This window comes from Harpia harpyja, chromosome 18, assembly GCF_026419915.1.
Source record: "Harpia harpyja isolate bHarHar1 chromosome 18, bHarHar1 primary haplotype, whole genome shotgun sequence".
Classification (NCBI taxonomy): Eukaryota; Metazoa; Chordata; class Aves; order Accipitriformes; family Accipitridae; genus Harpia; species Harpia harpyja.
Genome location: NC_068957.1, coordinates 11,075,117 through 11,100,886, shown reverse-complemented (window position 1 = coordinate 11,100,886; position 25,770 = coordinate 11,075,117).

The following is a 25,770-nucleotide window of genomic DNA, read 5'->3' as shown; positions in this document are numbered from 1 at the left end:
CACTGAACTTTTAGTTTTCAGTTGTTGCAAAAGAAAAACACTGCAGATACTCACAACAACATTGAGAAAAAGTCTCAATAACAGAAGTTCCTACTTCAGGATTTCAGAGTGTAAAGTTACCATGTACCCAGATGACCTCTTCAGCTTTATTGGTAACAGAGGGGGGGCATGTGAGACAGACAGAAGATAAAGGTGTACCTGTTGATCCTGATACTCCTCCTACCCTGAAGAAAGCAAAGAACATGCTGCTGAGGTTAATGAAGCAGTATCAGTAGTAAATGAATGTGAGCAGTAACTGATCTAATGTCCAAAACACAAGCAGAGATCCAGAGGCAAAGGGTTATTTACTATTTATCAGATTTGCATTGCTTTGGGTTCCAAGGGAGAAATAAAACATGCTTATTTTCTATAAGAATATTTACTTTGCAATACCTGTCTCTTCTACACCCACTCCAAGTCAGCACAAGTATTTGCATAGTGATGGGACAAACTGATCCAGATTAGAAGTAACACATTTTTCAAGGGTAGCTTTAAGCTGCATTAGGTCTCTGGTCCAGTTAATTAAGCAACTTCACAAAGACTAGTGCTGACATAACAGAAGTTCACACAAAGTACTGAATGGCTGTGTGAGAAAAGAGAATGTTAACTTTTGTCAGGTTTAAGAGTTTAGTTATGACACCCCCAAGCACACACACCACCCAACACTTACAGTCAATAGATGATTCCTCCCCATTCCACAGCTGACAACATTTAAGTGAGATGGAATTTCCAGAGCTTTCAAGTGGCTAAGGGACTCAAAATCCAATACATGGCAACAACCCCAAATCTTCTTTTTTTGCCAGAGGAAATAGAAACTTTACATTAACTACTTTGTGAAATATTACAGAAATAATGAGTTTGGAACAATACCCTTATAGAAAAAAAGATGACACCCGTTGCAAAATTCTCTCATTTTAGTCTGTGTTGGGAAATAGGTTTTCTTACAGTGTTCTAATTCAGTTCTAATTCTCCACTTACCATCCCAGACATGAAAAAGAAAAATAATTTAGAAAAAGAAGAAAATGCAAAAAAGAATTCCCTACTATAAATAACACGGGAAAAAAAATCTCAGATCACAAACCCAGATTTTCAATCATAAAATATAATTGTATCTCTTTGTGATGTTAGAGTATTCCTAATCTCAGTTATGGTTTTTCCATTGAAAATTTTGAATCAGGCTGCAAGTTAACATTAAAGGTGGGTCATCATAATTCACATTAATTTCAGGCATTCTTTAAGTGTCACTTATTTGTCAGTCCTGCCTACTGAGTTGATTCAGTTAAGTCCCATTAGTGCTGTTTTTGTGTCCCTACACATATACTGTAAAGTCTGAGGCACAGGGATGACTGTTGCAGTATTAATCTTTTCACTAAAAGTATTCTTTTGTTAAATTAACCCCAAGGAGTGGTACAGATATCTTCCACAAAGGAGATCCACTGTGTTCTGATTTTATTTTCAGATCCCTCTGATCTTGATACCTCAGTGTCAGAATGGTTTGCTTTTGGTTTCAACTCTAACACCCAAGAATAAGTTCTTGCTACCTGCTAGAAACAAAACAAAACAAAAAAAAAAAAAAGAGAGAGAGAGAAAGCAAGAGAGAGAGAGAGAAAAGATGGGTCAGAAGATCTTTAATGCTTACACTGATAGCAGATATTTGTAGTACTGTCAGAAGCAGAAAGACAAGGGAAAGGGGAAAAAAAAAAAAAAAGGAGCAGGACGCTAGTGTAGGGATCAAAGTAAAGAGACATGAAGAAGGCCTTACCTACATGGAAACAGGCTCTAGATTTAACACAGAAGTCGTAAAATTGTGGAAAGCCAAAAAATGTAACACAGAGGAAACAACTGAAATGAACATACAGATTGAAAAAAGGCAATAAAAGGTAAGAATAAAGTCTGCAAAAAAGCAAATCAGAACTGACCTGACTGACCTGGCTTCTTGGTTAGGATTCTGGTAAGACACAGAGCCATCATTAAACAGTGAGAGCTATACGGAGGTCAGATAGGATGAGCACATTAAAACCGTGTTCTTTCTTTTTTTCCCCTTTAAAACATTTCTGTGCAGACAACTGCAGTCTAGAATCAGCATAACTGATGTGGTCTAGTGCAATGCAGATCAATGTGCTAGAAGGACACAGCAATTCAAAGTAGAACTGCCTTTAAATGCTTTGGACTGAGGGAAGAAAGAGTTCCAATTCTGTATTTCCCTTCAAATATGTACTAGACTGTACCTGCTGCCCCATTCAGACTACTGAAATCATAGACAAAAAAATTTTAACACACAATTATTCCTACCACTGTTAATAACTGCCCAGATAAGTAAAATGTGAGCATCAGTAGGTCTGACCAACATGAAGTGTAAAGTGATAACAAGGGACTGGAGTGTCTGACATATGACCAGAGACTGGGAGAACTGGGACTATCCAGCCTGAAAAGATGACTCAGGAGGATCCTAATTGTCGGTGTAAATACCTGATTTGGAGAATCAAAGACGATGGAGACAAACTCTTCTCAGTGACAGGACAAGAGGCAATTGGCACAAATTGAAATACAGGAAGTCCCGTTCATATGCAAGAAGGGAAAAAAATGGTTTTTACTCTGAGGGTAGTTGAACAAGTCACTCAGGTTATGGAGTCTCCATCTTTTGAGATATTCAAAACCAGACTGGACACAGTCCTGGGCAACATGCTCTAGTTGACCCTGCTTGAGCAGAGGGACTGAATGAGACAATCATCAGCAATGACTTCCAATCTCTGACTATTTTCTTACACCAGGGTCCTATTGTAAGCAATGGTGAATGCCACCATTAAAGTAGTGAAGACGCTTTGCAATGGCAAAGCTACATTCTCAGGGTTAAAATGCCAGTAAGGGTAGGGAGGCTCAGGGAGACAGGGGAAGAGGCAGTCTATCCATATTAAGGAAAAACACCTTATTTTTTTGATACACAGCCTTTATATCCTGCTTGTATATAACACCAGTCATGGTGTCATGGTGAGGTCAGTGTCTCTGAGCACTGCAATACAAAGACCAACCCACACTCCGCCCCCTCTCAAAAAAAAAAAAAAAAGAAAAAAGAAAAAGAAAACAAAAAACAAAACCACACACCAACAGAGGATAAATTTTCTGCTTCAGAGACCAGGTAAGCAGAATTTAGCCTGAGGACCGTTCAGTTATTAGTAGCATAATATTGCCTTTTATCTGTTTAAATTACTCATAATTAAAGCTAACTGAAGAACAATTTGTTACACAAGATTCAATAAGACTACAACAGCATTCATGAGGCAGCTCTTCCAAAGGAAGAGCTTGTCATTCTTAGGCAAATCTAGCTCACAAGAATCCATTACAATGGCACAAATGTAGTGGGCACGAGTCATATTGATATCCAGCTCTTCAAATTTGTGAAGTTCCACAACAAACTAAAAAATCCCTATATTTTTAGGAAGGCATTAGAAATGCAATTGTAAAGGGAATGGGAAAAAGAACAAAGTATCTAGACTATCTAAAAAAAGAGCATTGTGCATAGAGGGAAAAACTCATTGCAAGAATCCATCACATCCACTTGAGTCACATTACTTATTCATCATGATTTTTCATGTTAGTAATATCTCACTGAAAAACTGGACCAGAAGTTGAGTGTTTCTGGTTCCATTCCCATGGGTACCACAAACTGTATAATTTTAATAAAGGTATTTAACCAATAGGAATCAGAATCTACTAGAATTCCTTAGAATTCTATTCCTTAGAATCTGATACCTGTTATATTCTCAATTAACCCATCCATTAGCTGGATAGAGAAAGCAATAAATTGTCTACTTAGCATGTATTATTATTATTCTCTGATGTCTTTGCATGAGAAATTATGTATAAGAATAGGGATAGCAGGATTTCCAAATCATCCAGACAGAATACCTAGCACCACCCAAGCAGAACATCTATCCTTCCTTTTATATACCTCATGTCTCTGAAGATATTCAAATCAAACTCCTTCAATTCCTTCATAACAAGTAAGCTCAACTTGAGAGAAAGTAAAAGATATGAAGATAATCAAAAGTGACTGAAGGTGGAAGTTGACATCTCAATACTTGCATATGATATAAGGATCTACTGATCTAATTCTTGAGGCTTGAAACTAAAGGCAAGTCCCGTATGCTTAGTACAACAAAAAAGGACAGATTGTGGAACAGCAGAGTAAATGGCAATACAGTGAAAATCACAATCACAGAATAGAGTGTCACATGCATACAAAAAGAATTTCAAGCCTAGAAACAATGACGTTGCATGAAATGAAAAAGCAAGAACCGCCTAAGAATTTTAGCTGGACAGAACTATGATTTCTAAGCAGCTTACAAGTTTGCAGTTTAATTTGGGTTGGCAGAGGAGACTACCTTGAGAGTAGCTGTAGAGGATGAGCAAAGAACTGAAGACAAAGCTAATGGACTAAATGCCAAATCCTGGAAAGAAAACTCCTGTTTAGCTCCATCTTATAAAGTGATAAGTGCCAGAAAAGCATAGTGAAGGAAGAGTTTCAAGATGCATGGAATGTTTACTGCAGCTTCTGACAGGTCACAGTTGGTGAAAACAGGATGCTTCAACTAGAACACAACTGAAAATGGTTTAAGAACACTTGGGGCCGTGTAGGACAGAACATAACAAATAAAATTAAATAATGTATGTAAGCACAGACTTGTTTTGTTTCACGAGTAAAGCAAAGCAGATTTGCAGTTGTGAATGAAGAAAGCCAAGGAAAAGGAGGTCGAGAGAAAGGTAAAGGAAGAGATCAGAGAGGAAAAAAGGGTAAATAGAGGAAAAAGGAGAAAATTGTAGAAGCTATTGTAAGTGGTGAGTCATGTTAAATTCTGCCAATTTTCTCATAAAATACAAGCAAGATTCTGTGTGGAGAGTATGTATGAGGCAGTGTTTTTAATGCAGGTGAAGACTCCTGACAAAGCAAAGAAAGAAGAAAAGTTTCTAATGAGGAGTAGGGTAGGGAAGACAAAAAAAGGGAAGAAGTACAAGAATACAAATAACAGTGTGGAAAACCAGAAGAGTTTATATGGTTTGCAACTTAGTTCCTGTCCAGTGTCTACTTTTCATCACCCCACAGTTGAAAAGCTGTTACTGGAAAGATATGGAATAGGAGGAAGCTAGGACTACTGCTGCAGAACTTGTAATGAGGACCTGAAGCAAACGAACAAAAACCGACATCAACAAAAAAAGATCACACAGCAATACCTTATACGATGCAGGAAATTCCCCTCTCCATTCTTATCACTATCTTAGACTAATAGTTTGAAGCTGATTTATTTTCTTTGCATCAAGTATTATTGTGCTACACAAAGTTCAATGAGCTATAGAATGTCTCAGATGAACACAGTATTACAGGAATATGACAAAGTAATCTCATCTTCTCTCTATACAAAAGAAGGAATAATTTCCTGTTGACAGGAAAATATTTTACTAAACCAGAGGCAGCAGACAGTGGCCTTTCATGCAGAATGGGACTGGGGAAAACAGTTTAATAATCAGCAGTTTATATGTCTTGACGTGTGCAATGTACAGTGAGCATTGAAGACGATTTATAGTCAGGAGTTACAATGAAAATGAAGGCTGGAAATGACAGTGAAAACCAGCAGAGCTGCTGGTCATTGTCATCATGACAAAGTGGTTTTTTTTTTTTTTTTTTTATTGTAAGAGTGATGGTGATTTTAACGTAAAAGTACTTGCTACCCTGTCATACTGTTCAGCCTGACCAAGCTTCCTCAAAAGACTGCATACAATGCAGATCAAATCAGCTCAGTAAAGAAAAACTATTAGTTTGCATGACCTTTCTGGAACAGGGAGCTGAAGTCATTCATTTTACTGCAGCACTGTTAGCAAAAGGCTGACAGAGGAGTACATAGCTTTCTATTGCAAAGTACCATTACCTATGTGTCTGCATAAACAGCGGTGAGCCAACCTAGGATAAGTCAGTCTGTTAAATATTAACAGGTGCAAAAAAGGCAGTTCAGCTTTGGTAGAGAGAAATAAAGATATGTTCTCTGATGTGTTTTCTGGGGAGGGGATCTTTGAGCAGATAGTCTTTGCAACACCAAACTGCATGATCAGATCTGTTCTCTTTGCTTTAGGGAATGACTCATCAGCATGTCACCTGTTCATTCAGCAGTCTTCAAAGGCTCAGGGTTAGCAGCATCCTTACTTTCCAGAGATGGATACGAGCACAAAGTGGCAGAGTAACTTTTTTTATGAACACCTCAAGAACACAGCCAGACTAGCAAATGAACCTGAATCTTTCCTCGTTGAGCTTCACTACTAGTAGGTTCCCCTGCTCTCCAGAGATTAGGGCAACATACACTTGGATTGCCTGTACTTCCACCCTCTTTCTCCCACCACCTCCCCCCAATCTTTCAGCAGAGAAATACAAAAAGCCTTTAAATCCCTCATCACTCATCAGCTAAATGTCTGAATACAAGCACATTGATATTATATCTCAGCTCTTTGCCCGAGGGCCACTCTTCAGCTCACTGTTTATGCAGAGTCTGCTGGGAACATCAGATACTGCTGCTGAGAAATTAATATATCATATTAGAGTATACACAAATCCAGTGATGTGCATACATTATGCTCTAAAAAAATACAGGATGCTGAAATATGCATCATGCACATGGTACATTATATACTAATAAGATTATTTGGTGATGTAAACTATAGCAATATACCAGCAGGGGAATTTCACAAATGTTCAGAACAGTACTCCTAGACTTAATACATTATACTTAAGGTAATCTATAAGCAGTACCTTCAAAACCAGAGTAAGGCCTCAGCTCAGAGTCCTTAAGAAGAAAGCTACTTTCTTCAGTTCAGTCTTGAAATAATTGAGCACTGAAACAAGTGCTTTAATCTCAAGTGCTAGAAGTGGGACTTCAGCTTACTGAATCAGAGGCATCTCTATAGCACGGCACATAGTGATCTCTGAACTAGCGCTAGAGAAGTAGACTCCAGGGCGGAAACAGTGTTTGTTTCATTAGCTCAGTTCTGCACTGTGCCGAGTACAATTCTGCATCATCTTGAACAAGGCTAGAAGTACTGTACCATCTCTCAGAAATACACTATCTTGGTTCACATGAATTTATGGACATTAGCAGATTTTGGGATTAGGATTTAAATGTGGAACAGTGGTCAGCAACAATAAAGATATGGAATTTTTTTACCATTTGGGTGAAAATCAGTCCCAGACCAGCATAAGGCAGTTTTACAAATGACAACAAAATGGTTTCTTTTTTGTGTGCATACTCTGTTTTATGATTACTAAGATTTAATATTTTATCACCTAAAAATATTAGTAACAACAATTTAACTTCAGAGACTTAAAGGAAAAAATTAACACTGAACTTCCTTGAAGAACTGTGACCGTTGTTTTGCATTACCCAGTGCCTTATGTTATGCCTTCAGTTTCAAGAAAGGACAAAGATTAGAACAGTCTCTTCACATTTTAGTTCATTACTAGTACTAGTTTATTTACCTCATTACTATACTTCAGTTACAACATGGCAGGCCATTCTTCTACACAGAATTTTCAGATCAGGTCTTAGTATGTACAAAGGAAGCTTGTCCCTTTCACACAGTCCTAAAGCCAGTCACCTCCACAGTCCCAGTTCACAGTTCAGTCTGGAGAAGCCTTGTGACTAAGCAGTCCTAAGGAATTGACAGCCAGTACCAGGATGTAGTAGAGTGGCTGGACTCCCTTGTAGAAACAAGTTCAAGTCTGTGTTTAAGAATAAACTTCTCAACTTCACATATTACTTTCCTTCTAGAAAAACTTTGAGACCACCATTGTGATAGCACAGCACCTCCTTGCTGGCAAGTGCACAGTCACCTTCCATATATACCATCTGTCCTCACAGCACTGCCACACAACTAACGATAGTAAGCCAAATCATACTAAGATCCTTTATACAAGGGGTCCCATCCACAAGTACAGATGGAATCTGCAGCATCCCAAAATCAAACTAAATTTAAGGTTACCTCAAGGATAATGCAGATAGCTTAAGTTAAATCTAAAGATCCCTCACCTTTTAGGCCCATGCCAGGATGTCTTCAACAAATTCTCATTTTAAGTCTCCCCAAAATCAATGCAGCTGATAGTCAGCCCAACAGTATCACTATCAGAAACACAGATGTACTTCAACACCAATGCTTCCTAGCCTCTGCCAAATCTTACCACCGTAGGAGAGCCCACATAACACTAAGACATCCCCACACAATCACACTTCACACACACACCCTGCCCCCTGAGTTCTGTCACCAGATAATGGTCTTTTCCACCTTAAAAGTCAACAGCATTGCAATGCAGTGCAGAAGTCAGACACGATCAGTGTCTGTTTATTATCTCTGCCATAACTCCTTGGCTTTACAGTGATATTTACTCCCAAGAGTTTAGCTTGAAGAGGTAGACTGCTCACATTTGTCTGTCTTTTTGCAGAAGCACAAGTATTTCCCTGGAAGCCAGCATCCCAGCAATTTCCACACTGAACCTGACTCTCTGCCTCTCCCTTGCCATTCTCTCTAGCTGTAAGCCTCCCCTTTCCCACTAATATCCACTATGAATGACTGTCAACAGCCTTAAAAAGCAACATTCTTTTGACAAAATAAACCAAATTATTGCCCATTTAATTGTGTAGAAGTCACTAGAATCACACCATGAATACGACCCCAAAACACATTGCTAGGCTAGTCTACACAATCCTACAAACGTCACAGAGGAGAAAATAACTGTATAATTCCAGGGAATTATCACATTTAGATACTTGATATATACCACAAACAAATCTTATTCTTACTTTAAGCTAATGTTTTGGTTTTGGTTTTTCCTCTCAGTTCATAACAGTAGCTTTTTCTTTTTCCTTTTATTTCTTGAAGGCTGACCTAGACCCTCCATATCAATAAAAGAAGAAAGATGTCTTTGGTAGGTAGATTGAATAAAGTCTATAGACAGCAATTCAGGGAAGAATAGAGCAGAACCAGGTGATCTGATGACTGCAAGGGAAACAACCTTAGCTGAGGAAATACACTTCTGGTAAGGGAAATGGAAAGCATTTTAACAAGTGGATGGACAAGATTCAAAAAGAGGTTGGCAGCTATACAAAGAAAACTGTGGATATCAACAGTCCTCCAAACAACAAGTGATAAAACTACATCTTGTAAGTTTCCTTTGAAATGGGCCTTGGTCACTGGTGTACCTACTAAGAACATTTGGAGCAATATTCAAAGCAGTAATGCTTTTATTTTTACAGTGATAACTTATGCAGGAAAACCGACTGCTATATTTTGCCTAAGTTGAAGTAGCTGACCTTTGCTCCAAATGGAGTGTTTGCACAGTGTCTCGTCTCAATCAAGAGCCAAAGCTAAGCAACACAAGATCAAATTGTTTAGATGTCTGTATCGTGACTTCTTTAGTGAACAAACTGGTACAAAACATGACATTCAGTGAAATATAATACCCTCACAAATTCATCTCAGCTGGCAAAAGACAAATTTAAGTACAAGATGAGATATCTTTGTAATACAGTAGCATTTACTTGGGTAACCCTAGTGTAATTAGTTAAGATAGGTTAGATTTATTATTATTTTTACTTTTTATTTTTTTAGTTATAAAAACATGTATGCAGTCTGCTTTGAATAGTAACAATAAAAGCTTGTATTTTATCTCTATTTTAAATCAAAATATTTTCCCTGAGTAAAAAAAAAAAAAAAAAAATCTTCCTTAAAGGCATTTCAATTCTAGAAATATATTCCATAGCCAATAAAAACTAGTTGAGTTACAAAAAAGAACAATGAAAGTAACAGCAAAACACTCTCCAAAGAGTGATCTAAGTCATTATATTCCCAAATCTGCAATAGGCCCACAAGGCTGAGTCAAATCATTCAACACTTCTCTACAACCATTCAGCAAAAGGTATGTTACAGAAAATAAGAAATGGTAATGGTATAAAGAACAAACTATTGAAGGATGATTTATTAGGCCTCCTTTGAGTTAAGGGTTCATTTATAAATGTTTAGTAGGTGATTAACAGATGCTTTAAGTCTTCTTGTTATTATCATAAATAGTATGCTGCATGTACATTTGAAAGAAAGGCTGTAGGAGCTAGTGATTTATGAGAATAAGCTATAGCCATGACTTATGTAACTAATGACCTGTGCACCCTATTGAGAAATATTATTTATTATTAATATCTCCTAATCACAATTTAACCACTTAAAATAGCACCTGATTATAAAGTATGGCAGATACATATGCCTGTTTAAGAGTCTAACAGTGGAGCTGTAATATCATTGAACACTCATGATTATTTATTGAGATTTGTCAACCCACAGTCTAACAACACAGCAGCTATAAACAATACACTGAAATACACTTAGTGCTTCACATGATCACGTGTGTGCAGCCACCTGCCATGGAGTAACAGGACAAATCAATACCTTCAAACAGGCTTGCACTTCATGGAAGTACGTGGTGGACATACTATCAGCTGGTTTGAGATAAGAGCCTACAATATGGCATATAAAGTTTTGCAGGAGGGCATAAATGTCAAAAATAGACAACTGAGCTAGGATTAGGTGACATTGTCCAGGATTACATACTAGCAGTAAAACCACATTAGATAAGCGCTTACTTTCTTCAAAACAGGTGCTAATTTAGCAAATGAATCAAAGACATCTTCAAACCAACAAAAGTCTGAGTACTTCCAAGGGCAGCGTTACTATAGCTGTGATAGTCTAAGCATATAAGACAAAGTTAGAGACTAGAAGTAATATTTTATTAGATTAAATGGTCTATTTGGAAAAATATAACTAAGTCTCACCTGGTTCCTCCTTCAGATATAAAAAATATAAATTGAAAGTTAAATTAAAGCTCAGAATGTGTGTGCTGAGTTTAATCATATTTTAATCCATTAAACCATCTCTTTTTCACAGTAACTTTTTCCATGTTCCACAAGCAATAAATTACCTTTCCTTCTATTTCCCATTAGAGGAGGAAACCACCTTGAAGCACCTTTCCACAGCAAGGTGGTCCTTCTGCTCCGTGGGTAGCAATAACTTCCTCTCTCAGGTAGTTTAACTAGATATATTAACCAGTCAGACCAAAACCAGTTTTCTCATTTTTCATTTAGCTTTGAAGCTTGCAGCTTTGATTTCAAACCTGAAGAGAGCTTGTGGAACCACAACACTCAACTATTTCTTGTCAACCACTTTGGTTGGTCTAATAAATGGTATTACTGCTGCTGTACATATACATGCTTAATAAATAGTATTGATGCTGTGAAGGCCTAAAACAAAAACTTGGCTATAAATCTGAATTGATCAATTTTAACATGCCATTACTATAACATTGTGTCTGAATGTTGCATGAATCCAGTTAGCATGGAGTGGCTCTGAAGAATTCAGACCAAGTCTCCGTAACCATTAAGTCTGTTGCTATTGCAATCTGTAAATAATGTGCATTCAGTACGTAAAAAGATGGCTTTACAGGAAAAATAAATAATCTTTATTTCTTACCCATTATAGAAAAGAAGAGAAGCAACAGACTTTAGATTTCAGCAAGAAAGGCTTATGTTTCTAAGTAGGAAAAAACTTTCTAATGGTAAAAATAGCAAAGCAATGGAATAGATTTCCTTCAAGCAGCGTGAAATCCCCATTACTAGCATATTTAGGAACAGCTTAAGCAATCATTTGACATGAATAGGCATAGCTTGTCCTATATTGCTCAGGTGAGTGGACTAATCAACCCTGTCAGATCCCTCAGAATTGCTGGTTGTTTCTATAATAGAACTTAAGACAACTTCAGATCTACTTGCTCTGACTCTCTCTGGCCTGGTGTGTTTAAATTTGGGGCAGAAGCTAGATACAGTCCAAAAAATTATTCAGACTGTCCACAAGCTAAATAAAAAAAAAATCCAAACAGAACTGCACTCAACAACAGGGGAAAAAAACCCCCACAGGATGGCAAGGATTAATATTTTCAGAGAAGAATGAAAATAAATACAAAGAACTGTGTTAAAACCATAAAAATTCTGAAGAAAGAAAAAAAAAGGTGGCCAGAAATAATCTGCCAACCACTTAATTGATAAAAAGGGTGTTTAAAAAACAAAATTAATTCTGCCCCCAAACTACTTTTACATGATGCAGAATATGCCATCTGTCACACCCAAGCAATCCTTCACATGAGTGAATTTTATGCTAAGTAAACATTTGGAGTGTAAAAACTCCAACTAAAAGTTGGCTACTTTTCCACATGAAGAGGGAGGCCTGGAAAGACTAATATATGGCTGTAATAACAAGCTTCACCACAGCTGTTTAACCACATTTTATATGAATATAATTAAACTGATCTCTAGGAGATATTTTAGACAGTATACAGTAGATCCAAGGCCTTACTTTTATTAATGAAAACTACTGTGACAGTATAGAAGGTAGAGATAAATCATAGCAGGGTTGTCATAAAAGTGCTTAAAGTGGGGACCAAATGGAGACAAAAATATCATTGACTCAGGAAACAATTCAGCCTTCCGAAACAGGGATCAGCAGCAAACCAGGGTGCTGTGCCAGATCATATTCTTTTTTCAGTTCAGAGATTATTACATAGGTAGAAATTCAGCATTGTTTGGGAGAAGCAAGATATTGTCAGTTATCATTGTTGTGCCTCTAAGACAGAGAGAGGCTCCTGACTTCACCAAGTCTAGAGCATGGCAGGAACCAGCACATGGTTGCTGCTGTTTCTCACAGCTCACAGAATGAGAGTGCACAGAGGTATGACACTATTTGCATCCATAGTACAGATAAGGCAGAAATGTATTGGATGAGCTATATTCCTCTTAAAATACAAATCCATCTATTTTTGGCATCTGTCCCAGATGCTGATAATCCTGGCCTTATACTATCTACCTACATATCACAAGTGAAACTAAACATTTTTAAAAGCCATGTAACTCAAGAGGGAGCAGACACCTTCAAATTGAGAGCATCTTCCAAATGCATCCCTCAAATCCAGCTTTTCCCAAGTTAACAGAATGAGACCTGAAAAAGAAATTCCACAATATAGAGCTCCCTCCCCAGAAGAAATGTCAGCTGGCAGACATGCGTCCTACTTTTTTTTTTTAAACCATATTTACTACATGGCTCATACTGGGTCATTTCTACCACAGCTTCCAAATGTTCTGTGTGACATCTGACACACAAATAATCAATTTTAATTAATTCCATTTAACTGCAATTTGAATTTGGTTTCTGCTTGTATCATTTAACATTAATTTGAACACAAACACAGTCCTGTCTATCTTGCACTACTCTTTACATGTCCTCTAAGTTGTTAATCCCAAAGATATCATTCCTACAAAGTGCTCATTAAAAACAAAGTGGCTGACCTATCTTAATAGGTGTAGAAGGTCAGGCAGAACTTTAAAATTATAACATTATCCAATATTTTCAACTACTATGTTTAAGTTAAAGATGAATTAGTGGAGGAAAAAAATTTACATTATCATTTAGTGAATATCTTGCAACAGGTAGATTGATTTGTTTCTGTCCAAGAGCATCACGTTATACAGGTTTGTAAGCTTAATCTCTGAATCCATTCCTTTTCTAGTCAAAACTGCAAATGTTCACCTATGATGAGTTTGAAGAGCTATTTGCTAAACCATTTGATTATATGCACTACAATTCCTGGATCTTCACACAATAATAACACAAAAGTGTTTACCAACTACCTAAAAGGAATATTTTAAGGAAGAGAGTTTTAATTTGTTCCACTAGAACATGAATATAGAATGACTACAAGATCCGAGGCCATAGGGATTTTAGTAGGACCATTTTATTAAAGTGCTGCTATTATAGCCTTTGATGAGGCTGCCCAGGCCTTTGCTTTAAACAGGGACATGAATACTCCAGCCTTTGCTTGTATTCTAGCTCCTCTGCCTTTTAAGGTGTTGGACCTTACTCAGACATTCTTACACACAGGCTTCATTCAGTGGAAGTATGATATGTTATTTAATGCTTTAAATTAAGACTTCAGAAATTAAACAAGTTCTGTTATCAAGACCAGGACTCAAGTCTTGTGCACATCCTAGTGATATGTCGTCAACCTAATAAAAGCTTTAAATTAGCATTGTGAAAATGGAACAATAATCCAAAGCAAACCTTTTCACACAGCACTGAAATCTGAGGAAGAGTTTGAAGTTACTCCCTTAAACAAAATCTGCTTTAAAATACATGGGTGCTTGAAGAAAATTACATATTAGCCAGCCACTACATGCAATTTCCCCATGTTACTACAGTGTCAGTTTATAAATCCAGTAGTAGCACAACACTAACAATTAGCAAGTCAAAATAGCAAGGGTGTTTGGGGCATTATTATTATTATGGATCTGTAGATATTTCTAAATAAAGACTATCATAACTTAATTATGTCAGAGATTGCATAATGATGAATGAGAGGCCATCTTACAAAAAAAAAAATAGAGACAGAGTACTGTTTCAAATTCTAAATTTACATCAGTCTTGTCTCCTTCCAAATTCAATAGAATTAAGATTATGAGACCCACAGGGCAAAAAGGTCACTATTACTGATTTCTCTAATACTCCAGAGCATTCTTAGAACAAGCTAGTGCAGACACATTACAGGCTGTATAAAATGGCATTTTTGAAGTCAAAATGAGCTAAAAAAATCTTTGCTGAGGTCAGCTACTCATTAATAAAGGAGAGCATCCCACAATCTAATGTCTGGATCAATGTAATTGCACTGAGAGTGATGAAAGGAAACTGCATGCATTAAGAATCTCATAATAAATTACACAGGTCCCCTTATCTTACTCCCACTGAAGTCAACAGCAAATATTCATCAGTTTCAATGGGACTGCTGATGGGCCCTAAATTATCATTGTGTGTACATCATAGGGCCTGTAATTTCCATCTTTTACTCTGATGAGAGGTAACCTCACAGATATGCCATTGGAGTTAGCATAACCTTATTTAAATAAGGAATCTAGAATGAAGACATTTCCCTCTATTGCCAACCTTTTCTGAAGGAAATTAACACCACCTCAATGTTATTACTGGTGAACTGCTCAGCTTTGCTGAAACTTGATATATGATGGGTTAGATATTGAGTGAATTTTGACAGTTGATGGAGATATTTAATAGCACACACTTAAGCAAATCAAGTAATTTTGAGAGAGGTGGGGGCAGCATGGAAGTAGACTGCTGCTCCTGGAGAATACATTTTAATAGCAGAATAAGCATAGAGTCCCATTAACAGAAAAACCCTAAATCTTCACTATAGTCTTTTCCATTTTCATTTGCTAGATGTAACTAACCATGGATTTTGTCAAATATATCTGGCACATGAAGCAGGCGAGGTCATCACATACTTTATGTACATTCAATGCAAGCACAATATGAAAGACAGGCTTCAAGTTAGTGAAACGTAAGGTCAGCCCATGAGACTGGGCAAATATTGCTCTTCCTTTCAAATACTACTTCCCCTGCACAGAGACCATATATACTAAGCAAAACATTGTTAGACAAACTTCACTCTGATACACGTATACATGCATACATTTCCTATGGACTACAGTGGGAAACAAAATTCAGCATCACTATTGCATTGTAAATGGCTTGTCTGACATATTATATACATACGCAATTTACATATATAAAGTAGGTACACACATCTACTAGGAGAGTATTTGATTTTCTGGACTCCACTGTGGCAAAATCACAACGACTGAGAAATATATTCTATATTTTCTCTTTCTCTGGCTTTTTCAGCTAATCGCCTCCAGGTTCATCACCTTTTTAACTGCTTTTGCAATTTATGCTGCTTCACCATTAGCAAGAAAAATTCTGCAATTGAGGCAATTCTTCTAGATGGAGATACCCTATGCTTATACTGACACCTGAACAGTGTCTACCAGGTTGTACTGAATTAAGGATCCCCACACTCAACAAGAACAAAAAAATGGATATATGGGCATTAAGGAAGTATAAGACAGTAAGACTGCCCAGGAGGATTGGATTCAGCATTCACAGTAATGTTTGAACCAAATCAGTCAAATAGCACCTCCTCATGACCCCCAACACACAACAAGAAAAGCTACCATTACTCACGTAATAGTTCAAAATCCCCTAAGAAATATCCTTCCTGCCTAATTATCACAGCCATTTGGAATCCATAGCATATTTGTGCTACAAAGGGACTATAGGAAATTTTGTAGAGCAAGGAAAAAATCTGTGATAAAAATACATATTACACCTTGACACAATTGGTACTAAATATCAGCCTTCTGCCTGCGCAGGGAGTTATCCTGCTGACAGCTACAGAAGTCACCCACATGAATGAAGAATTTTAAAATACAAAGCTGAGCAAACAGAAAAGTCTTGCTGGTCTAGTTCAGACAACCCCTTTTGCTAATGTCTAAATGCTGGTACTTTTCTACTAATTTTGGGGGGGGGGGGGGGGGGAGTGGGGCAAGAGGTGTGGGGTGGTTACACCCCTGCCCCAGTAATAATACAATGACAAGCCTTTTTCCTTCAGTGACCTGGAACAAAAATATGGATGCACAGCTTGGAAGGGTATTATGGTTAGATCCCTGAGCTAAAGAGCAGAGTTGATGATTACAGAGCTCATAGTGAAATACAGCAGACCATTCGAGACTAGTTGTAGCCCCTTTTACTAGCCATTATAAAGCACTTCATCATACAAGATGGAAGTATCAGATTTTTTTCAGTCACCAAGAACTTGCTTGCTAAAACTCCTGAAAAGTGCTAGGAAAGACATCATGTCTTTCTCTGATGGGAGGGAGACCAAACAAAGCCAGAAATCAACCTCAGGATGCACTAACACATCCCACTTTCATTCTCTATTTGTGCTTAAGCTCTAATACATCAGAAAGAAAAAAAAAAAAAAAAAAAAAGGCAAGCAAACAAATGATAATTCTAATATAAACCCTAGAAGCCAAGTTTTGTATCAAAAGGAGAGAGGAATCTTTTCTGGTTGCCAGCAGATAACCAGCAGAAGCCCTTAAGTGTGAGTTAACAGAATACAAATGCAGTACAAACAACAACGTAATGTCTCTTCACATCCTCCATCTGCCGCCCTGTTTTACCAAACATCCAGCACCCAAGGGTTCATAACACAAACTTCATTTCCTTTCTTCAGTAATTCCCTATTGTGTCAGTTAGTCCCTTCCAAAAGCTTTATCAAGCTGCATCATTAGAAATGAAGTCTTTTTTTAAATAATAGAATTGTAGAAGTGTTAAAAGAAGCATCCTAATTCCTAGTCTTCCCACAAAAAGTAGTTGTGAACATCCATCTGAACTCAGTCTCAAATAATCCTTCAAGATAAGTAGTTTTTCTTGTCATTAAGGTTTATGCCCCTTTCCGCCCAGATATTCATGGGCAGTTACCAATACTTCTGTTTCCTTTAAAGTATTCTTGCTTGTAAATCCCAAATTCATGCTAAAGTTTCCACCGCTGCACTATATTGGTGGCTCAGCTATCCCGCCAGCCATATCTGTTACCCTGTGTCACCTGAGAACTGCATCAGACACTTCAATAAGTGAAGGTCAGTTCCCTCGAGTTTCATTTCTTGATTTTTGGTTTTAAGGCAAATCCTTTCTGATAAGACACCTAAGAAGGATCAGAATATATTTCTAATAAAGATCAACTCAGCTAGCGAAACATTAATCTGTGCACAGCTTGCGCTCCATCATTTTGGCACATCAGCATAACAGTTACAAGCAACCCATTCCCTTATCTCATTTCCACCTTTTTTTGTACACACACACACACTGAATAATCCATTATACCCATTATCCAGCCATCAACAATAGAATAATACAACAGCAACTTAAATTTGCAGTACAGTTTAAATCCAAACTGCTCGGAGCAGAATCTAACAGGATAACGTAGCAAGAGCTAGCAGAAATTTCACATTAAAAAAATAATGGAAACGATTGCTTTAAAAACAAACACCCAGCATGTTCCTATACAAAGTTTTCCACCCATGTCCAGATACCCTGAAGACAAGACTAACAATGAAAAAAAAAAAAATTATTTCAATTATTTCAGTCTTCTACACTTGGGTTTGTAGCAGGTGCACCCACCCCAATAAAGACTGAAAATTCTCAACTGCTGAAAGGAAAGAGTCAAAACTAGAAGCCGCAGTCTGAGGGTCAAGCCGCCCAGCCCACATGGTGACTGTGACCATGTACACACCTCAGCTGGTGATGGCCATCACACCTGTCAAGGGATAGGAAAGGCAAGGCCCTTCGGTCAACAAACAAGGCCCTCAGCCAATGAAACGTTTCAGTCAAGAGTAGTTTCTAGACCACTGACCATATATTACCACAGATCCGATTCGACTAGGGTATAAACAGAGCCCTGCCGGAGAGCAAATGGAGCCAGTCCACCTCGCGGCAGGTCAGCGGTCAGGGACTCTCCCCTTGGGTTGGGACCACCACCTAAGGAAACTCCTCGAGGTTGAGAGCCCTCACCTTTTAGGTGAGTGACATGTGCATTTTGGGCCATCATTTCTAAAACTTAAGAATTCTTAAGTCTGTTGTACAGTATTAACTTCACCTTACATTACTGAATCTGTGCTTTACTAATGTCAGAGTTCTAAACAACTTTGATTAAAGAATAAATTTCATTGGGTTTAACACATGTTAATTTGATTGTGTGAGCCTCTGCAACAGGGGGGAGGGGAGGGAAGAGAGAAAAAAGGGAGGAATAGTATAAATAGTGAAAAGCATCTTTTGAAGTCTTCCATCAGCAATCATTTAAGCTGCTATTGAAAGAGATTGTAAACATACAACAGACATATTCTTTAATTTCTCAGTTCCCTTTCAAGGAAGAATTTAGTGGGGACATCAATATGGAACCAACCTGTAATACAGAATACCTGTTTATGCAATAACCTTGAAATGCTTAGGCATTACATTATCTTTATTACTCTTTGCCAGTATTCTGTGTTCCAAAGATATCAATGCAACAAGTTCAGAGCGAAGCTTACACAAAACCTGTAACTATACGAATGAGGACTCGGGGGTGGGGGGAAGAGGTTAATTTATACTTGGGGTTTTTTGCAAGCATACAAAAGCTCCCAATAAGATAAAGCTATGATCTGCTGGAAACAGAAAGGTAGATTAAATAAGATTTGGGAAAATCTACATTCAGGAAAAAAAAAAAATTACAACTCACATGAAGTATGCCTTGCCCGTTAGAAGTTCGAGCATACATTTAAGATCCTAAATTTAGAGTCAGCTTGACTATAGACTTTCTGTGTGTCGAGAACAAACTTCCACAGGTCTTGCTGCATCCCTATCTGCAGTGTCCTGTACTCTGAAACCCATAGGCTCCAACAGGCAATGTCCATGAAGCACTACTTTTCTACTTAAACCAATACCGTGAGTGACTGAGGGTTAGAGATAGCTGGGAACCCTCAGTACTTCTCCAAAAGTATCACCTCCAGGGATCAGTTACAGAATGTATGTCATTTTTACCTATCTATATTTATCTACAGTTCTGAATTCATACTACCACCCAGAGAATAAAAACAGCTGAAATGTCTTTTCCCAGAACACATAGGCAGCACGAGATGAGCTGTTTGGTTGGGGTGGCAGGGCAGTGGGGTACATCCGCACAGTGAAAGTTTAGCTTCTGCAGATTACTAAAAAACTTCTTTTGGGATGTGGTGGTGGAAACACTACCCCTGTTTTGGAACTGGCGAAATTTTTTTTTTTCTTTGAATAAGAATAAAAAAGTATTTTGCACTTCTAAGATACAGAAAGGCAAAATTAGGGTTGGTTTTGTTTGGGTTTTTTTTGCCAATTCATTTGTCTCCAGTTTTGGGGGAAACCATACTAAAATACCATATATACCAGATAGCTCTAAGACTATGTCCCCAGTGGATTTTTATGTGATATTAACACTTCTCTCGCATAAGCATACAAAACCTGCTCAAAATAGATTTTTCCCTTTATCTACTTGCATGTTTGGATAGCTGATTGATGGAGTACAAAAAAGAAATGTAATTTCATTGGCTGCTTTTTGTGAGCAGACAGTTCTTCAGACTCTTCTGATTTACCTTTAAAATGAATATAAATTCAACCTGCAAACAGCATAATTTTAAAGTATAATTACAATGCAAAAGCCCATTTTCAAAATATAGATGCATGGAACAACACTCTTTATGTACAGAAGTGTTGAGTCTAGCTGTCCAAATAACTAATACAAAGCAGAAGGAAAACCCAAGGGAACATCAGATTCATAGCACAGTCATCAACAAAGCATTGTTACAGTATTTCCCTTTTAATAAAGCTGGCAGCTGTGTGGGGTAAGCTGCCTTTCCTCTTTCCTTCAGCTATGCCTTGCAAAGGCTAGGAAGTTTGATTAACAGTAGCCGGTTTGCAGCTCATGCACAGCAGGCTAGAGATAGAGGACTAGTCCAATACCGCCTGGAAAGGAAATGTGTTCATTCAGTGGAGAACAGGGCCACTTCTTGTGAAAACTCTATAGCACTTTCAGCACCATTATATGTCAGCAGGTGCACATCCTATGAAAACAATCTTTTGCAAGTGAGCTATTTTTAGAAAACACTGATCTAAAGTTTTTAAAGGACTCTAATTTACCCAATGCAAATTAGATAGAGAACTGGCTGGGAAACAAAGTCAGGTTTGGTAACTCAAACCAGTGAAACGTTACTTCTACATATTTCTTAAACACAACTACAGCTTAGAAAGCCTGAGGGTCCACAGTTCAGAGCCATAAAATTTAAACAAATTTCCACCATCTGAAAGTAGTCCTACCCTTCACACAATTCCAGCATCACGGTCAGCACATCCACAACAATACTCCTCCTGAAGTTCAGCAGCTAGATTCTGAACAAATCCTGGGTCATAATTCCAAATTGATCCCCTAATTCCACCCCAAAACTGCTACTCCCTCCCTCCATCCAGTCTATACCTTTGCGTGTGTATGCCAGCTGCCATTATCTTACCCAGAGGAATGCAACTGGCATTGTATCCTAACTTTTGTCCAGTATATTCAACTAATTCTAAGCCCAATTATCCTAAATTTCTTAAAAAACTAGCAGACAGGGCCTACAAATTAGAGTAACTTACAGAAAATGAAGCAACATTTCCCATTTTTAAAGGTTACCAAAAAGTATTTTTAAACAGAAGGAATTAAAAAGGTGGATAATTATTGGTGTCAGGGCTACTTACAGGAAAAAAAATAATGAAGCTGCAAACACATTCAGTTTCTCATCCATCCCTTTCTCTTCTATTGGAAATTTACTACATATCTGCAATACCACTTCAAATTCTAGAAAACAGGAGAAAAAGTGCAGTTCTTATACTGGAAACTACCATTGAGTCATTGAAAAACAGCATTCCTTTACCTAGGAAGAAGGTGTATTTACTGTAGCTTTCTGATAGAGAATAAGGTCACTTTTTGTTCAAAAAGAAATTTACTTGTTCTGGCAAAATTTTCATCCATACAAATTTCTCTGGCCCAGCTAAAGTTTTAAAGCAGAGAGAATAAAAACAAAATAATTTCAATAAGTACTCTCTCTAGAACAATCAATTAATTCCCACAATCCATATTTATATGAGCTCAGTACAGCTATTTGCTTATATAAGCTTAGATTACAAAATTAACTTGATGAAATTATTTGGCCTAAATTATATTTTTTAGCCTTTCAGGCTCTAAATGATTTATTTCGCTACTATCCACAATTTTCCCAGCCTCTACTTCCCCTCATTATTTTAACAAGCCTCTCGTGATGTAAATTTTTTATCTGTTCCTGGGAATGTTACTACATTAACTTACAAATTAAATAGTATCTGATTTAAATAGACCAAGCACATGTTCTACAGGAATTCATTCCTGGAATAATGTACAATAAATATGGCAAGAATTCAAAATATAACCCTATGCCACTACTTTATTTAGAGATTAGAGGAAGCTACTTGATCAAGACTTATAAGCTTCCATGGCTATAAAATAGGGATGATGCCTCTTTAAGAAACATCTTTCAGTTACAATACATGTAAGATGTAAATCTCATTCTTTTTTATTGAAAAAGTTTGAAGCAGTAAAGAAGTATTTATGCATCACAATATTGCTTCTTAAAAAATAAAGCAAAACTGTAACATAGTAATCAAATTTATTTCTTTGAAATTATTACTTAATTACTCCAAATCAAATTTCCATGGAAAGCCACTGAAATTAAAGGTCAGACCACATTAAAGCTATTTATTAGAAATGTTGGACATAACAGTGGTTATGTCTTCAAACATAAAAGAAGCATGATTCAAGTACTAAAGTTAAAAAAAACATGACACATTAATTTGCAGCAGCAATGGCATTGGAATGTGTTGTGAAATCATCTAGTACATTTCCAACATGCTCAATAACTGCACATAACAAATGGACATTCATCACAGAAGTCTTTTCTGTTTTCACAGCTATATTAATAAGCCTCCTTAAGCTATCTAAGTTTGCCTCTGAAGTAATAAGGCTAAGTATTCAGCTTCAGAGGAAGTTATACAGAGAAACTGTATGCACCAGTGTCGTGGTTTAAGCCCAGCCGGTAACAAAGCACCACACAGCCTCTCTCTCACTCACTCCTCCTCCTCCTCCCCCCCCCCCCCCCGGCCACAGTGGGATGAGGAGGAGAAAATATAAAGAAATGCTCATGGGTTGAGACAGGGACTGGGAGGGATCACTCACCACTTAGGGTCATGGGCAAAAGACAGGTTCAACTTGGGGAAGAAACATTCAATTTAATTTACTACAAATCAAATCAAAACAAGGCTAATGAGAAGTAAACCCAAACCTTAGAACACCTTCCCCCCCGCCCCCTCCTTCCCAGGCTCAACTCCACTCCCAATTTTCTCTTCCTCCTCCCCCCCGGTGGCACAGGGGGACGGGGAATGAGGGTTGGGGTCGGTTCATCACACATCTCTGCTGCTCCTTCCTCCTCAGCGGGAGGACTCCTCACACTCTTCTCCTGCTCCAACATGGGGTCTCTCCCACAGGAGAGAGTCCTCTACGAACTTCTCCAACGTGGGTCCTTCCCATGGGCTGCCATTCTTCATGAACTGCTCCACCATGGGTCCTTTCTGTGGGCTGCAGTCCTTCAGGCACAGACTGCTCCAGCGTGGGCTTTCCCACGGAGTCCAGGCCATCTTGGGGGGCATCCCCCTGCTCCGGCATGGGCTCCTCTCTTCCCAGGCTGCAGGTGGGCATCTGCTCCCCTGCTCCCCTCCATGGGCTGGGGGGGACGACACAGCCTGCCATCTCACCACGGGCTGCAGGGGCATCCCCTCCTCTGGTGCACCTCCTCCCCTCCTTCTTCACTGACCTTGCTGTCTGCAAAGGTGTTCCTCTCGCATTCCAATCTCCTCTCTGCTGCAGGTTCCCCTTCTTAAATACATTATCCCAGAGGTACCACCACCGTCACTGATGGGCTTGGCCTTGGCCAGCAGCGGGTCTGACTTGGAGCCAGAGAAGCTTCTAGCAGCTTCTCACAGGAGCCACCCCTGCAGCCCCTCCCCCACTACCAAAAAACCCAGCCATACAAACCCAAAACAACCAGTCATCAACAACTGCGTATCTATCTTTGCATACATGGCTGGATGCACGTATCAGCACACTCTAATCCTTGTTTCCTAGCGGACATTTAGTTGCTTCTTAAAACAACATTCCAGCATATTTAGGAAAATTATGACATGAGAAAACATCAATAATAAGTCTCAACCCCAACTGTAGCTAAGGCCTATTAACAACAAAAAATACCTCTAAAAAAAAAAAACCAAAACCACACAAAACCAGCAAATAAACAGTAAAAGACTCCCTCCATGCACTTCACACATGTAGAGCTCAAAACCAGAGGATTTCAATAAAGTAATACTTTTACCTTATAGAACAGTCAGGATTGTTGTCTTGCACAACACATATACTTGAATAACAACGAACTGGAACATATATCAAATTAATTCTTCTCTTAAAAGAAATACGGCAAAAATATTTTGGTTCAGGGTTTGAGGGTTTTTTTGTTTGTTGGTTTTTTTTTTTTTAAATCATTCAAAAGCAGGCATCAGCAGGCAAATACACAGCCTCAGGCCCCTTCTTGTTGTGGTACAATATTAGGGAACTACTTCAGTCTATAAATAAGCTTTAGAGGTTAGGTATTACCCTTAACTGCTCAGTAAGCCTTGAGAAAAATGGAAGAAAAAAAAAAAATCACCACATTGCATTTAGCTCTGCAACTGATAAAACTACCTTGTATACCTAGGGAATACACTTCAGCTGGACCAAATTGGAGCCCAGAGGGACCAAGGAGGGGAAAAAGGGTTATCAGGTGAAGCAAATGATGTAATCAAGGATGTTCAGGGGTTCCTATTGATCAGCCCTGTGCTTGACTGCTACAGTTTGCAGCAGGACAAACCCCACTATTTCTGCTATACTGTGTCTGTCTTGATTCCATGGTTAGGAGGAACTTGGTGTGTTGTCCCTGGGCTTGGTGAGGGACTGTGGGAATGTTCTTTCTCATGCTGGGGAGTGCTGCCTAACACTTCCATCCCTCCCTAACTTCCGTTAACAAAGGAACATAGCAATGCACCTGAAAGCATATAGGTTAAATTGATAGAATCTGGTAACCTTTCCCAGATGAAGTTTCCACAGTAAACCTTATAACCTCCAACTCCCCAGAGGAACTAATCCACCATATCAGACATACCGACTGTAGTACAGAATGCTACTTTGTAGAAGCCTCTTCCTTTTTAAATATATGCAGTCATGTCAAGCGTCTGAAGAGCAAACTCCATGTAGTGACTCAAATTACATGTTTTAAGTAGAATGAGGTATTCATAAAACACCTCCACAGTTTTGCACCTATACTATTGAGAAACAAAATAATTTTGCCTTACAAGATTTATTGTCTTGATTTTTTTATATTATTATTGTCTCCCACCACAACCATATTAAGTGATTTTGCAATTAAGCAAACCAAAACTCAAGCTGTGAGCTTGAGAAACTGAGTGTTCCACACATTTTGCGGTGTACTATAAACAAGGAGGACAAAGAAAAGCAAGAAAGACTTTATTTTAGCTGAACATTTCACAGAGATGACAAGGGGCAACTCCTCATCTCCTGTATGGGTTTCTGCCAAGTTGTCACAGTCCAAAACCAGAAATCCTTCATGCTCCAAAGTCTTGACCCTTGTCCACTAGTCTTCATCTTCATACAAAGTTTATCATGTCAAAGATTAAGTTACTGTCATGCTTTTATTTTATTTAAAGGAAAAAATATATCATGCACATCTCAGTGACTACCATGAGCACTGTATTCAAAATGTGCATTAAAAAGGACAGAGACCAGGTGTGGAAAATGTCAGCTCAAAATGGAAAAGCATGTGGAAGAGAGGAGATAGAACAGAGTTTTACAACCTTGACTGTAATGGTTATTGCCACAGCAGCTATAACAAAAACGAAGCTAACAGGTGACATCGCAGGTCTGTACAATAGGGCTGCTTGCTTCTAAGCAGATGAACTAATCTGTGAAAAATGCTGGAAGTTCTATCTGAAAAAAAAAAAACCAACAGTACACATGTATTTTTAAAGGACCTCTGTGGTCTTCATTCCTTCATTTTCATTTATGTTGCCTGCAAGTCCTAA